This window comes from Schistocerca cancellata, chromosome 1 (genome assembly GCF_023864275.1).
Source record: "Schistocerca cancellata isolate TAMUIC-IGC-003103 chromosome 1, iqSchCanc2.1, whole genome shotgun sequence".
NCBI classification, from domain to species: domain Eukaryota; kingdom Metazoa; phylum Arthropoda; class Insecta; order Orthoptera; family Acrididae; genus Schistocerca; species Schistocerca cancellata.
In genome coordinates, this window is record NC_064626.1 from 1,273,519,153 (window position 1) to 1,273,534,447 (window position 15,295).

Genomic DNA, 15,295 nt, shown 5'->3' on the forward strand with positions numbered 1-15,295 from the left:
GTCCATTCCTTGACCTGCACCTGCTGGAAAGGAAGGAAGAAGCGGGACCCTTGTGAAGATGAGAGTCTCTTCGGAGGGCAACGTTGTGACAAGTCTTCCTTCCTTCCCCTGCCATCATACATTTCTGTTGACAAAAACGGAGTGGCTACACTTTCCGTTACAAGCTCGTGTTATAAAGTTGCCAATCGGACGCGCGGGTTGCAGGAAGCTTGCGCGCTGGAAGAAGATCAGTAATCGTAAAGGCAGTCGAGTAAGTTGATACAGAATGGGGAGACGTGTAGTAAAAAGTTAATGTTCTGTGCAAACACACGTTTATTTGACACGAGCTATCTTCCCTAGAAGTAATGTTCTTCACAATCTCTTTAGTCGGGTTTTTACATTTGGTGGCCGACAGGACACCATCATAGCGCTGTCTACGTTGTTGATGACATCACTTGACTACGCTGCACTCCACACCTAAGTTCCTGGCAAAGGGTTCATCGAGTCACTTTCACACTTCTCTACCGTTCCACTCTCGAACAGTTCGCGGGAAAAACTAATATTTAAAACTTCCCGTGCGAGCTCTGATTTCTCTTATTTAATTAGGACGATCATATCGTACTATGTAGGTGGGTGCAGGGGCGGATCAAGGATCTCGGTCGGGGGGGGACAAAATTTTTTGGTACCTGCCTTCCAAAAAATTAATTCCAAATAAAAGCATTAATACTCCATATACACGGGCATACGCGCGCGCATACACACACACAAACACACACACACACACACACACACACACACACACACACACACACACATATATATATATATATATATATATATATATATATATATATATATATATATATACAGGGCTATTACAAATGATTGAAGCGATTTCATAAATTCACTGTAGCTCCATTCATTGACATATGGTCACGACACACTACAGATACGTAGAAAAAGTCATAAAGTTTTGTTCGGCTGAAGCCGCACTTCAGGTTTCTGCCGTCAGAGCGCTCGAGAGCGCAGTGAGACAAAATGGCGACAGGAGCCGAGAAAGCGTATGTCGTGCTTGAAATGCATTCACATCAGTCAGTCATAACAGTGCAACGACACTTCAGGACGAAGTTCAACAAAGATCCACCAACTGCTAACTCCATTCGGCGATGGTATGCGCAGTTTGAAGCTTCTGGATGCCTCTGTAAGGGGAAGTCAACGGGTCGGCCTGCAGTGAGCGAAGAAACGGTTGATCGCGTGCGGGCAAGTTTCACGCGTAGCCCGCGGAAGTCGATGAATAAAGCAAGCAGGGAGCTAAACGTACCACAAGATGGTGCTCCACCGCACTTCCATCATGATCTTCGGCATTTCTTAAACAGGAGATTGGAAAACCGATCGATCGGTCGTGGTGGAGATCATGATCAGCAATTCATGTCATGGCCTCCACGCTCTCCCGACTTAACCCCATGCGATTTCTTTCTGTGGGGTTACGTGAAAGATCCTCTACCAAGAAACGTGCCAGAACTGCGAGCTCGCATCAACGATGCTTTCGAACTCATTGATGGGGACATGCTGCGCCGAGTGTGGGAGGAACTTGATTATCGGCTTGATGTCTGCCGAATCACTAAAGGGGCACATATCGAATATTTGTGAATGCCTAAAAAAACTTTTTGAGTTTTTGTATGTGTGTGCAAAGCATTGTGAAAATATCTCAAATAATAAAGTTATTGTAGAGCTGTGAAATCGCTTCAATCATTTGTAATAACCCTGTATATATATATATATATATATATATATATATATATATATATATATATATATATATATATATATATATATTCTGCTTCTAGTTTAATTGTGTATCGCTATGTGTTAAGTGTGTTTAATGAAATAACTTACTGCATTACCTAAAAAATATTCTTCAAATACGACTTGTGCACTTGAAAAACTCCGTGTTTGTCTGCTAATGTAAAATAATCTATAAAAATGATAATGTTCGTTTCCATTCTTAAATCTTCGAAATTAGTTCACCAATTGCTTTCACATGAGAGAATGTTGCCATCGAATTCGCGCATGTGTTTATACGCAGCAATGACGATACGACTGCGAAAAGCTATAATAGGGTATTTGACTGTGTTCAGGAAATCATCTTATATTGTTAATTACGTCAGTATCTGTTTGAATCTGCTGACCGTAACATTTATATTCTTACTGTATGAGAGAATGGATTGTGAATGAATCCACAGACGTTATTTTCGTGTACATTATTACATTTGGCTAATTAATGTTTGTTCACATTCGGCATCAAAAGTGAGAAGAACGCCAAAATGGGGGAGAAGCGTTCATCCAGATCGAAAACGTGCAATTGCAGAATAAAAGGGACTGTCGTAAGGTTCTCACTATTTGCAACTAATGAGAATTTTTTCAAGTATTCCTTCGGTGTTCATCGCTTAATTATCAACACCATCTCTTTGCAAATTGCCACTAGAAACAAAATCTTACATACGCACTGCAGGGAAAGTGCTAAAAAAGGGACACAGATCGCTCATGCCTCAGTGAATATTATCATTTTATTCGTAAGTATAGTTGTTTCTTCTGTAGTTTATTCACTAAATGGAAGAGGCTTCAAGGTCTCTTTTTGAATTGTTACATCAAACTGCTTGCCATTGTTTACATCTTCGACTTCAAGTAAAACATACTAGATAGGCCGACGTAATCAGCCCCTGAAGCAGTCGGAAAAAAAAGATCGGTCACGCACCAGGGGGGGGGGGGGGGAGGGGGCAATTGCCCCCATTGCCCCCCCCCCCTTGGATCCGCCCCTGGGTGGGTGCCAACCAGATATTTCCGCATTCGGAGGAGAAAGCTGGTAACTGAAATTTCATGTGAAGATCTCAGCTCAAGGAAAAAGTCTTTGTTTTCATGATTGTCACCCCAGCTCACGTATCATATCTGCGACACTCTCTTCCCTATTTCTCAATAATACATAACTAGTTGCCCTTCTTTGAACTTTTTCGATGTCCTCCGTCGGTTCTGTCTGGTGAGGACCCCATACCGCGCAGAAACACTCTATACAAGCGTACCGTAGGCAGTCTCTTTAGTGAATTTGTTGCATCTTGTAAGTCCTCTGCCAATAAAACACCGTCTTTGGTTCGCCTTCCCCACGACATTACCAATGTAATCGTTCCAGTTTCATTGCTTCGTAATTGTAAGCCTTAGGTATTTAGTTGAATAGACAGCCTGTAGATTTGGACGTCCATCGTGTAACCGAAATTTAACGGATTTCTTTTAGTATTCACGTGGATGACCTTACACTTGTCACTAGTTAGTTCCAACTGCCACTTTTTACACTAGACAGATATTTGTTCTCAATCTTTTTGCAAATAGTTGCGACCTTCTGATGACTCTACGAAGCTGTAACTGTCAGCATCACCTGCAAATAATCTATAATGGCTGCTCAGATTGTCTCCCAAATCATTTATATAGACTAGGAGTAGATGAGAGCCTGTACCACTTCCCTTGGGAACGCCAGATTTCACTTCTATTTTTCTAGACGACTCTCCATTACCACGAAATGTGACTTTTCGAGAGGAAATCACAAATTCTGTCGCATCAATGAGACGCCCGTAGGCACACAATTTGATTAGAAATCGCTTGTGAGGAATGGTGTCAAAAGCCTTCTAGAAATATGGAATAATTTGAATTTCTATGTCGATAGCTCTCGTTACTCTGTAATAATAAAGACCCAGTTGCGTTTCACAAGAACGATATTTTCTGAATCCGACCTATTTGTAAATATATCGTTTTCTTCGAGGTGATTTATAATGTTCGAACACAGTACATGTTCCAAAATTATGCTGCAAATCGACGTCAGTGATATGTGTCTGTAATTCAGCGTATTGTTCCTCTTACCTTTTTCGTGATTATTGGTGTGACCAGTGAAACCTTTCAGTCTTTAGGTTCGGATCTTTCATCGAGGAAGCGGTTGTAAATGATTTCTAAATATGTAACTATTGCATCAGCATATTCTGAAAGGGACCTAACTGGTATGCACTGAAAGACTTGCCTTTATTAAGCGATTTGAGTTACTTTACTAAACCGAGGGTATCTACTTTTAAGTTATGTTTGCTGTAGCTCTTTGTTCGAATTCTGGAGTATTTAACTAGTATTTTTTGGTTGCGGAATTTCAGAAAATCGTGTCTAGTAACTCGACTTTACAGGCACAGTCATCGGTAATATTACCATCGCTATCACACAGTGAAGGTATTGATTGTGTCTTGCTGCTGGTGTGCTATACCTACGACTAGAATCTCTTTCTACCAGATTCCTAGGCGGAGTTTCGTTGTGGAAACTATTAAAAGTATCTCGCACTAAAATCCTGAATTTCGAGCTGCTATAAAAATTACCCGTGCAAAGCTCACTGAAAAGAATGTTGATGCCGATGTGGCTTTAAGAGGGAAATTGTTTACTCATGCGTAACCTTATTCATTCCCTGAGTTGCTGACAGGCGAACTTAGATGAATCATCCACCAGGAAAAACATAAGAGGCGGCCACAGTGCATCCAGTTGCATACGTAATGCAGGAGCTTTTGTCCTAACCGCTCAGGTACGAAGCCACTATAGAAAACAGGGTCTGGAAGTAACACTTGCGTAAAAGCAATTTTCTCTCGCTATAGCACACAAGCCAGCTATTGCGACGAACTCCAGTTAATCAGCAAGCCATGTCCAGCCCGCGCTGCTTGCCGAGCGGGAAGACGTACCGGTCCCTGGCACGAATCCGCCCGGTGGATTAGTGACGAGGTCCTGTTTGCTGGACAGCCTGTGGATGGTTTTTAGCCGGTTTTCCATCAGCCTCGGTGAATGCGGGCTGATTCCCCTTCTTCCGCCTCAGTTACACTATGTCGGCGATTGCTGCGCAAACACCGTCCCCACGTACGTGTACAGCATCATTACTCTACCACGCAAACATTTGGGGTACACTCGTTTGGTATGAGACTTTCCCGGGGGGCGGGGGGGGGGGGGGGGGGTGAACTAAATAATAACCATGTGGGTTGTGCACCACTGAGGTCTACGACTGAACGAAGCCTCTTCGTCGTTTATAGGTCCCCAGTTCAATACACAATACACAAGCCATGTACAGGTGCGTCCTTCTTCCAGCTGGAGTAGAAGCCCTTGTGTTGCGACTCCATGTGGTCTGGTCTGGTGGTATCTGGTCTCCACATGACACTCCCACTGTGCCCGACTCCCTCGATTATCTTCTCTCCTCCTGGTGCCTGGTTAGGGGCTTATATGTCGACTTCTTGCGCATTTATTGACTTACAATCCTTTCTACTCCCTGTTTTGCTACATTTATAAACGTGTCCAATATCTCTTCTAGTGTACACAATCCTTTGCAGTCCAAGAAAGACAGGGACTGGACAAAAACGTGGAAACCCCAAACACACAACAAATTATAATGCCCAATACGACGCAGGAAACACGCTGCCATTAAAAGCAAGTTCCAGTCATCTCGTGACGAATAAATACAGTCGCTGTATGGTTGTCAAGCGAATCTTATACCATTCTTCCTACAACATAATGACAATTTCACATAACGATTATGGAAGTGGTTAGCAATCATGCACCCTTGCAGATCCGGTGGCTGTGTTGCCCAGGGGAGATGCGAGCGGCGTGAACAGGGGTCGTGTCGTCTTGGAACATAGCATCAATATTGGGGAGCAAACACTGTAGCACAGGATGCGCCAGGTCAGCAAAAATGATCACATAATTCTTGATAATAATGCGAACTTGCAGAGTGTGCTTGACGTCGATGGAATACCACGATACAGCTGCCCAAATCATCACCGAATCCGCGTCACGTTTCATTCTTCGGACGTAAACTCGGCCACAAGATGTAAAATGTCTCAACTTGGGATTAAACAGCCAACCGGTGGCTACACTGACCTAGGTTTCGAAACCAACTAGAGATGTATTCATCAGAATGAATTGTTGCTAAATCGTAAAACTGTATTGCTAAAAAGCAATAGTCAGAATTTGGAGCAGCTATGCTCAAGTCAAAAGCAAAATAAAAAGTTCTAGCTTTTGCCATGTGTGCCCAGCTGGGAACAACGTCGGACTCTATGTTGTTCCCAGCTGGCACACGACAGTTACGATTGCAGTGGGCACGGTACCATCGGGATTCATCTCCTCATCAATGGAAACCTGTCGGCTCTTAGGGTGAATCACATTTTATTTTTTATTTATTTATTTATTTTGATTGGCGACTCCATAGAGTGCTGTGTGCTCAACGACCATACAATAAATAAATAAATAAAATTAGAAGGAAGGTCAGCATTGGCAGTAATTTTGTTGATTTGTTGTTGTTGTTACGGTCTTCAGTCCTGAGACTGGTTTGATGCAGCTCTCCATTCTACTCTATCCTGTGCAAGCTTCTTCATCTCCCAGTACCTACTGCAACCTACATCCTTCTGAATCTGCTTAGTGTATTCGTCTCTTGGTCTCCCCCTACGATTTTTACCCTCCACGCTTCCCTCCAATACTAAATTGGTGATCCCTCGATGTCTCAGAACATGTCCTACCAACCGATCCCTTCTTCTAGTCAAGTTGTGCCACAAGCTCCTCTTCTCCCCAATTCTATTCAATACCTCCTCATTAGTTATGTGATCCACCCATCTAATCTTCAGCATTCTTCTGTAGCACCACATTTCGAAAGCTTCTATTCTCTTCTTGTCTAAACTATTTATCGTCCACGTTTCACTTCCATACATGGCTACACTCCATACAAATACTTTCAGAAACGACTTCCTGACACTTAAATCTATACTCGATGTTAACAAATTTTTCTTCTTCAGAAACACTTTCCTTGCCATCGCCAGTCTACATTTTATATCCTCTCTACTTCGAGCATCGTCAGTTATTTTGCTCCCCAAATAGCAAAACTCCTTTACTACTTTAAGTGTCTCATTTCCTAATCTAATTCCCTCAGCATCACCCGACTTAATTCGACTACATTCCATTATCCTCGTTTTGCTTTTGTTGATGTTCATCTTATACCCTCCTTTCAAGACACTGTCCATTCCGTTCAGCTGCTCTTCCAAGTCCTTTGCTGTGTCCGACAGAATTACAATGTCATTGGCAAACCTCAAAGTTTTTATTTCTTCTCCATGGATTTTAATACCTACTCCGAACTTTTCTTTTTTTTACTTTATTGCTTGCTCAACATACAGATTGAATAACATCGGGAATAGGCTACAACCCTGTCTGACTCCCTTCCCAACCACTGCTTCCCTTTCATGCCGCTCGACTCTTATAACTGCCATCTGCTTTCTGTACAAATTGTAAATTTTTGATTTATTGACAGCAAAATCGATTTTCGATCACATAATGATCATCTTCAGTGCTTTAGAGTACCAGTGCCTACGAGCTTTAATTTGTACGCTAAAGCACTCAGGATGATCATCATGTGATCTAAAGTCGATTTTGCTCTTAATAAACCATCAAAATTACGGCCAATGCTGACCTTCCTTCTAATTTTATTAATTACATTTTTACTGCACTATGTCAACGGCCGTCTCCACAAACGCTGTCATCGAGGTAAACGGCGGCTCGAGATGTGCTGCACGCCATGAACGCAGGCTGGTGGTAGCAGTATTATGCTATGGGAGACGTTCTCCTGCGTTTGCATGGGACCTGGAGTAGTAATCGAAGACACCCTGACAGCTGCGGACCACTTTCATCCATTCGTGCTTGATCTCTTCGCCGACGGCGATGTCATCTCTCAACAGCGTAACTATCCGTGTCTCGAAGTCGGACCCGTGCTACAGTGGTTAGAGGAGTATCATACGGAACTCACGATGATGTCTCAGCGATCAGATTCGCCTGATGTAAACTTTATGCAACCCATCTGGGTTGGTATCGGGCGCCATCATCACGTACGCAAATCAGCGGTCCGCTATTTGCGCGAATTACACGACCTGTACGTAGACATCTAATGCCACATACCTCCACAAATCTGCCAACAAACTGTCTGATCCCTGATACGCGTAATCAGTTACGTATTTCTTTCCAATCTATTAAACAGGTGGTCATAATGTTTTGTCTCATCACTGTGCATACAGTTGCAGCCCAAAACGATGTGAAATGGCGGTTCCTGGAGACTCCCACCGTCGCCGTACGACTGGCCTCCAGCGACCGGCGAGCCTCGATCCATGCCGCCAGCTGGGAAGCGCGCGTCCCGTCCGAGACAGGGCTCGATCCGCGGACCCCGCGGCTGACGCGCGGCTAATGGCTGGCGATAAATCCGGGACGCTACCGACAGGCGGGGCCGGAGCCGGAGCCGCGCTAATTGGGACGGTTAATCCCGGCCGTGACGTCACGGCGGGCCCTTTGTTCCGCGCCGGCAGCACGCACATTCCGCCCACGCACGCCTCACGCCGGCTGGACGCCCTCCATCGTGAGGCGCGGGAAGCGAAGTGGTTACCGGCTCCACAGCCGCTGCTGGCGCGGCAGCCCATTCCCATCCTAAGGCACGTTTACGTGAGCCGCAAATATTTCGTATTTCTCATCACAGGAATTGCAGCAGCATGTTCGGCAACGTTCTTGGCCACTGTTGCCGGCAATGTTTGCGACAGTACATTTCCGGGCCACTCTACGTCAGTGGAATGGACGAAAGCGGGCTAGTCGAAGTGAGCCAGACTTTCCTGCACGTGCAGTCCACAATAAAAAAGATCAGGCTTTGCGTATGCGTTCTTCTTTCAACTTAGCGCACTGTTCCCAAACTGCAACTCGTGGACTGAAGCTGGATATGAACCACTCCCAGAATATTTAAAGGCGATTTTGAATACGTCGTTTAAACGCGATTCATCTGACACATGGTAGGACCAATACATTACACTTTGTACTACTTACAATCATATTAGCGGTCAACCGTTACTTCTCGCTACCAATAATACACATTTTGGTGTAGTTCTGCATAAAACATGCCTTCTATCATCGATATACTTCATAGTACCAGGCAGTTGCAAGACTATGGTGGCAGGGCTCAATGAATTTATTGAAGTAGTTTGAAACAACAATAAAATGTTAATATTTTATTACGGTTCACCTTTACAGCGACAGAACTACGAAATTCATTAATGTGTTACATCTACGGGCAGGGTTATGGGACGTGAATCAGTAACGTGATCAGAGACTATAATAAAAAAATAATTGGTAAGTCACTGCCCATGCAGCCGAAAACACACGTAACAAATCTTTCAAAATGTTTTGAAGTCTTAAGAAACTGCTTAGAATAAAATTATGGCTTACTACTGCAGACCTACTACGATGGTAGCAACGAGCATGTAGGTTTTCATTTTTCGATCTCTTTTTTTTATTTATGAATTTGGCCAGCTGTGGACCGCATACAACTTAAGACTTAGGATATTTCTTTTTCTTCCGTTCTTCCCAGTACTTCTTTATTTTCTCGCCAACTCCTCGTCTCTGCTCATCTGTCCACACTCTCTTGTGTCGAGGTTTTGGCTCATCTTCTTCATAGTTTGCCTTTTCTATCAGTAGCCTGAAGTGATTCCTGTCACGTATTGCTTCTTCTGTAACACCTATTTTGTTGGCATCTTTCTTTACTGCTTCTATCCATCCAGGTTTTTTCAGCTTACTAACATAATGAAAAATGTTCTTTGTAATCCGTGGTTGTTCCATTCTTTTTCAATGTCCATTAAATTTTAGCCGTCTCTTCCTCATTGTATCTGTGATCTTTTCTGTATTTTTTTATAAGTCTTGATTTCTCCTTTTAATCCACCTATTTTCCTTGTTTTTCTCAGGACCTAGAATTTTTCTTAGTATTTTTCTCTCTCATTTTTCTAGTTCTCTTAATTCGCCTTTCTTATTCAATGTTAGGCATTCTGATCCATACGTTGCTTGTGTCCTAATAACTGAATTATAATGTCTAACCTTCACTTGTATGAATATTGATTTTTATTGTAGTAGTTTTCTGTTAATTTATATGCAAATTCTAACTTTTTTATTCTTTCTTTATTTGTTGTGTTATCCACTCCATTCCCTTGGATCCACTTCCCCAGGTATTTGAATCTATCAGCTCTTTGAATTTTTCCATGCTTTGTTTTCATAAACTTATATGTATTACGTTTGTGTTCTTTATACTCGGTTTCTTCAAATAACCTTTTTAAGCCAGTCTTTTCAGCAATCTCGTGTAACAGATCAAGCATAAGTGTTGCGTCTGTTCGGTTTTCAGTTATCAATGCCATATCATCCTCAAAGGCTAAGCATTTCACTTCAAATTTGTTCTTTCCTTGGCCCATGCTTGTACGCTTTTCGATCTTTGTATGTATCACTTTCCGTGTTCCACAGCTCTGGTTAAAGATCTATGCATCACATTCATGAAACTGGTGATCGTCTCGTTTGTCCAGTTTCTGTACACAACAATCAAATGGAATGTGTCTATGTACATGCGGCATTTTTCTAAAGAAAGTTAAATAACATTGTCTCCCAGCGCCGTCGCCGTGAGAAAGAGGAAGCAAGGCCGAGAGAAGGAAGCATTTGCAGACAGAGGCAGATACATATTGCCCGACAATACGAAATATTCACCATCCTGGGTGGACAACACTGCAACCCTTCGGCAGCCGCCTCCAGCAGCCTCATCCATCAGCAGTACTCCCCGACCATCCTGGAGTATTTTCGTTTATTACAGCCACATTGCACCAACGTCGGCGGCAACGTTGTTGAGGCCGCCCAAAGACGTAAAATGTAGCCCTTCTAAAAGAACTTTAAAGTAAGAACATCCAGCGTTACCTTGTTCGGACCAGTGGTCGATTTCATCTTTCTCTTTACGAGACGTCCTTCGAGTTAATGCGATGTGATTTTGTACTGTTCAGTTTGCCAATAGGCCTTGTACACCTTCAGCCACCCCCATTTTGCACAAGCCACCATACAGTGTGGTACACCGTGTATAAGTTCTAGGCGCTACAGTCTGGAGCCGCGCGACCGCTACGGTCGCAGGTTCGAATCCTGCCTCGGGTGTGGATGTGTGTGATGTCCTTAGGTTAGTCAGGTTAAAGTAGTTCTAAGTTCTAGGGGACTGTTGACCTCAGATGTTAAGTCCCACAGTGCTCAGGGCCATGTGAACCATTTGAACCCACTTTCCTGCGTATGTTAGACGGACAGACAACCAGTAGACAGTCCTTTACATTAGCCCTAGTGTTTCTACTCTTAGCGTCGTGCCCCGACACGACGAGCAGTTTCGAAGAACTTGCAGCGAGCCTCGGGCCGGCACAATCCGCCCTCGCTCAAACAGACAGATCGCACGCCTTCCCCATCTACACATGGACAGCACGCTCACTGATAATACATGCAACGTGCGTGTGTCCAACCAGCAGTCATTCCTCGCCAGGTGAAGCTGCGATCGCCTGGACAGGTTTATATCGATAGTACGAGGTGCATTCAAGTTCTAAGGCCTCCGATTTTTTTCTCCGGACTCGAAAGAGATAGAAACATGCACATTGTTTTAAAATGAGGCCGCGTTCATTGTCAATACGTCCCAGAGATGGCAGCACCGTACGGCAGATGGAATTTTACCGCCAGCGGCGAGAATGAGAACTGTTTTAAATACTTAAAATGGCGACGTTATCCTTACTTGAACAGCGTGCACTCACTCGTTTTCTGAATTTGCGTGGTGTGAAACCAATTGAAATTCATCGACAGTTGAAGGAGACATGTGGTGATGGAGTTATGGATGTGTCGAAAGTGCGTTCGTAGGTGCGACAGTTTAATGAAGGCAGAAAATCGTGTGATAACAAACTGAAACAACCTCGGGCTCGCACAAGCCGGTCTGACGACATGATCGAGAAAGTGGAGAGAATTGTTTTGGGGGATCGCCGAATGACTGTTGAACAGATCGCCTCCAGAGTTGGCATTTCTGTGGGTTCTGTGCACACAATCCTGCATGACGACCTGAAAATGCGAAAAGTGTCATCCAGGTGGGTGCCACGAATGCTGACGGACGACCACATGGCTGCCCGTGTGGGATGTTGCCGAGCAATGTTGACGCGCAACGACAGCATGAATGGGACTTTCTTTTCGTCGGTTGTGACAATGGATGAGACGTGGATGCCATTTTTCAATCCAGAAACAAAGCGCCAGTCAGCTCAATGGAAGCACACAGATTCACCGCCACCAAAAAACTTTTGGGTAACCGCCAGTGCTGAAAAAATGATGGTGTCCATGTTCTGGGACAGTGAGGGCATAATCCTTACCCATTGCGTTCCAAAGGGGACTACGGTAACAGGTGCATCCCACGAAAATGTTTTGAAGAACAAATTCCTTCCTGCACTGCAACAAAAACGTCCGGGAAGGGCTGCGCGTGTGCTGTTTCACCGAGACAACGCACCCGCACATCAAGCTAACGTTACGCAACAGTTTCTTCGTGATAACAACTTTGAAGTGATTCCTCATGTTCCCTACTCACCTGACCTGGCTCCTAGTGACTTTTGGCTTTTTCCTACAATGAAAGACGCTCTCCGTGGCCGCACATTCACCAGCCGTGCTGCTATTGCCTCAGCGATTTTCCAGTGGTCAAAACAGACTCCTAAAGAAGCCTTCGCCGCTGCCATGGAATCATGGCGTCAGCGTTGTGAAAAATGTGTACGTCTGCAGGGCGATTACGTCGAGAAGTAACGCCAGTTTCATCGATTTCGGGTGAGTAGTTAATTAGAAAAAAAATCGGCGGCCTTAGAACTTGAATGCACCTCGTACATGCTCTGATTATAGCATGTGGGAGCTTTACACTATACTGAATTAAGTCCGATATGCCGTAGAGTTCTGTACTAATCCTAATGATTTGTCATGTAATTTATCTGTCGAACGAATGTCCTTCCAGTCGCTTTATCCTCCGTGGTATGAACATCACACCCCCCCCCCCCCCCCCCCCCCCCCACAGCCGTTCGCTTTGTCACATCGTGATGGCATTGTGGCACTGTGTACAGGAGGGTAGAAAAATAATTAATGTGTCGCATCCCGTACATTGCCACATAACCATTCATACATACCATTCTCCATCCATATCTACGATGGATTAGGTCTGAGAGAGCTTTAATGTATCGTACGCTAGAAGCTTTCGTTAACCCATCGGCGTAACCAGTGTGTGGCAGCTGGGCCATCTGAACCAGGCGTCCTTCCCGTGGGGTTGAAGTCTTTTGAAAGGCGAAATAAATTAAGGCAGAGGAAATGCGAAGTAGGCGAGGAGAAAGAAGGAGATAGAGAAGAACGTAAAGCATTGGAAACGGGAATGGGGTTGAAAAGTATGAAAAGGAGTCGCGAGGAGGTTCGAATTGGAGTGTGCTGTGCGATAGTCCTATAAAACCTACCGCTCTCCGGTACGGACACCCTTGTTTCTTCTTTTCGGCTATCAGACGTAACCAATCTTTTTCTCCCAAGTCAGTCAACACAATGAAAGTATAATAAATAGTATATTTTTCATATGTCGTTTTGTTTTTTACGACATTATATTCACAGACAATGAAATAACGAAAAAGTAATTGCATTATTGTTACAACCAATGGAACTTAGGACTGTGTCCAGAATGAGATTTTCACTCTGCAGCGGAGTGTGCGCTGATATGAAACTTTTTCATATCAGCGCACACTCCGCTGCAAAGTGAAAATCTCATTCTGGAAACATCCCCCAGGCTGTGGCTAAGCCATGTCTTCGCAATATCCTTTCTTTCAGGAGTGCTAGTTCTGCAAGTTTCGCAGGAGAGCTTCTGTAAAGTCTGGAAGGTAGGAGACGAGGTACTGGCAGAAGTACAGCTGTGAGTTGTGGGCGTGAGTCGTGCTTGGATAGCTCAGTTGGTAGAGCACTTGCCCGCGAAAGGCAAAGGTCCCGAGTTCGAGTCTCGGTCGGGCACACAGTTCTAATCTGCCAGGAAGTTAGTACTGTGTGTTCTTACATATTTCAAATTCTATCATCCAAAAAGAATTATTGAAATGGTCCCTTTCACTTCACTGTTGGTTTGAATAAAGCAGGAAACAGGATAAGCAACGATACGTATCAAAACTGTGGAGATATCGGCGGAGTGAGGGAGGCACTCAAAGTGAACTGCCCGTGTACCGCACTGCCTCCACAGTGCACTTTGCAGCCATTTGACCGAATACAGATCAAATAATGGAAAAGCCCCAAAATAAATGCACCTGAAAATAACCGTGTTGAGTCAGATAGGTAGCAGAACTTAGTGATCTGCCTCCAGGGATGAGGTAATGCCCTTGTAAATATTTTCAAGTCAATTACTGCACTATAGATAGTATTTGCTCTTGTGAGCCTTGTAGATTTTTAACTGTCAGAAGATGGACTGCACGGGCTTTCTCTTGACCTTCGGGTGGCGGGAGCGTGGCTGTCGTCAGGAACGCATTGTCTCGTGTCGACTCCGCCTTCAGCTTGGCACACAGCAGTCAAGTCTACCAATGCGCCAGCCTCTCCCTGGATCAAATGGCTCTGAGCACTATGGGACTTGACATCTGAGGTCCTCAGTCCCCTAGAACTTAGAACTACTTAAACCTAACTAACCTAAGGACATCACACACATCCATGCCCGGGGCAGGATTCGAACCTGCGACCGTAGCGGTCGCGCGGTTCCAGACTGTAGCGCCAAGAACCGCTCGGCCACCCCGGCCGGTCCTCTACCTGTGCAGAGCGGCAGGTATTGTGAAATCTGGCCAGCTGTCGGCATATTTTGACTTCAGCGCTTCAACATCTAACGTAAGTAACTATACCAAATTGATCTTGGTCTTAAGGCAGCGCTGTAAACCGATGTGCAGAACTTATGGACGAAAATAACTTTCGCACGATGTGTCGCTACCGAGTAACATAGCTCTACGAAACACGGATCAGGCGTAGAAAGAACTGCTACGGTATAATACATAAGTTAACTGAAAGTAATACACAATGAGACGAACAAAAATGACACTTTTATTCAAAGAAAATATATTCAGTGAAGTTCCGCGATTCACGATGGTCTTCAGGACATTAAAGAAGGCGGGACATGGTTCTTAATGGGGTGTCTGATCGCCACTCACGGCAGTGTGTGCCCCGCAACGTACCCCTACACTGGTCGGAATACTGGTAAGGAGTTCTTGTGGCAGAGGGTTCCGTTCGCCCACCAGTGCGGCTAATAACTGTTCGACGGTGGTTTACGCGTGTGGACGAGCTGCGATAAATGCCCGCAACGCAACCCACACGTGCCCGACGTGATTTAAGTAGGGGGAACAGGCAGGTCATTCGCCGAGTATTCTTTCACTCCAAGAACTCTTCCAACTGC

The 15,295-nt window shown here is 44.5% G+C and overlaps 1 non-coding gene across 1 annotated transcript; it reads left to right on the plus strand.

The window, feature by feature from the left end:
- Nucleotides 1-13,814: 13,814 nt before the first annotated feature.
- Trnas-cga (transfer RNA serine (anticodon CGA)) lies at nt 13,815-13,887 on the plus strand. The gene has a single exon. It is a non-coding gene; the product is annotated as a tRNA-Ser (tRNA).
- The last annotated feature ends 1,408 nt before the right edge of the window (nt 13,888-15,295 follow it).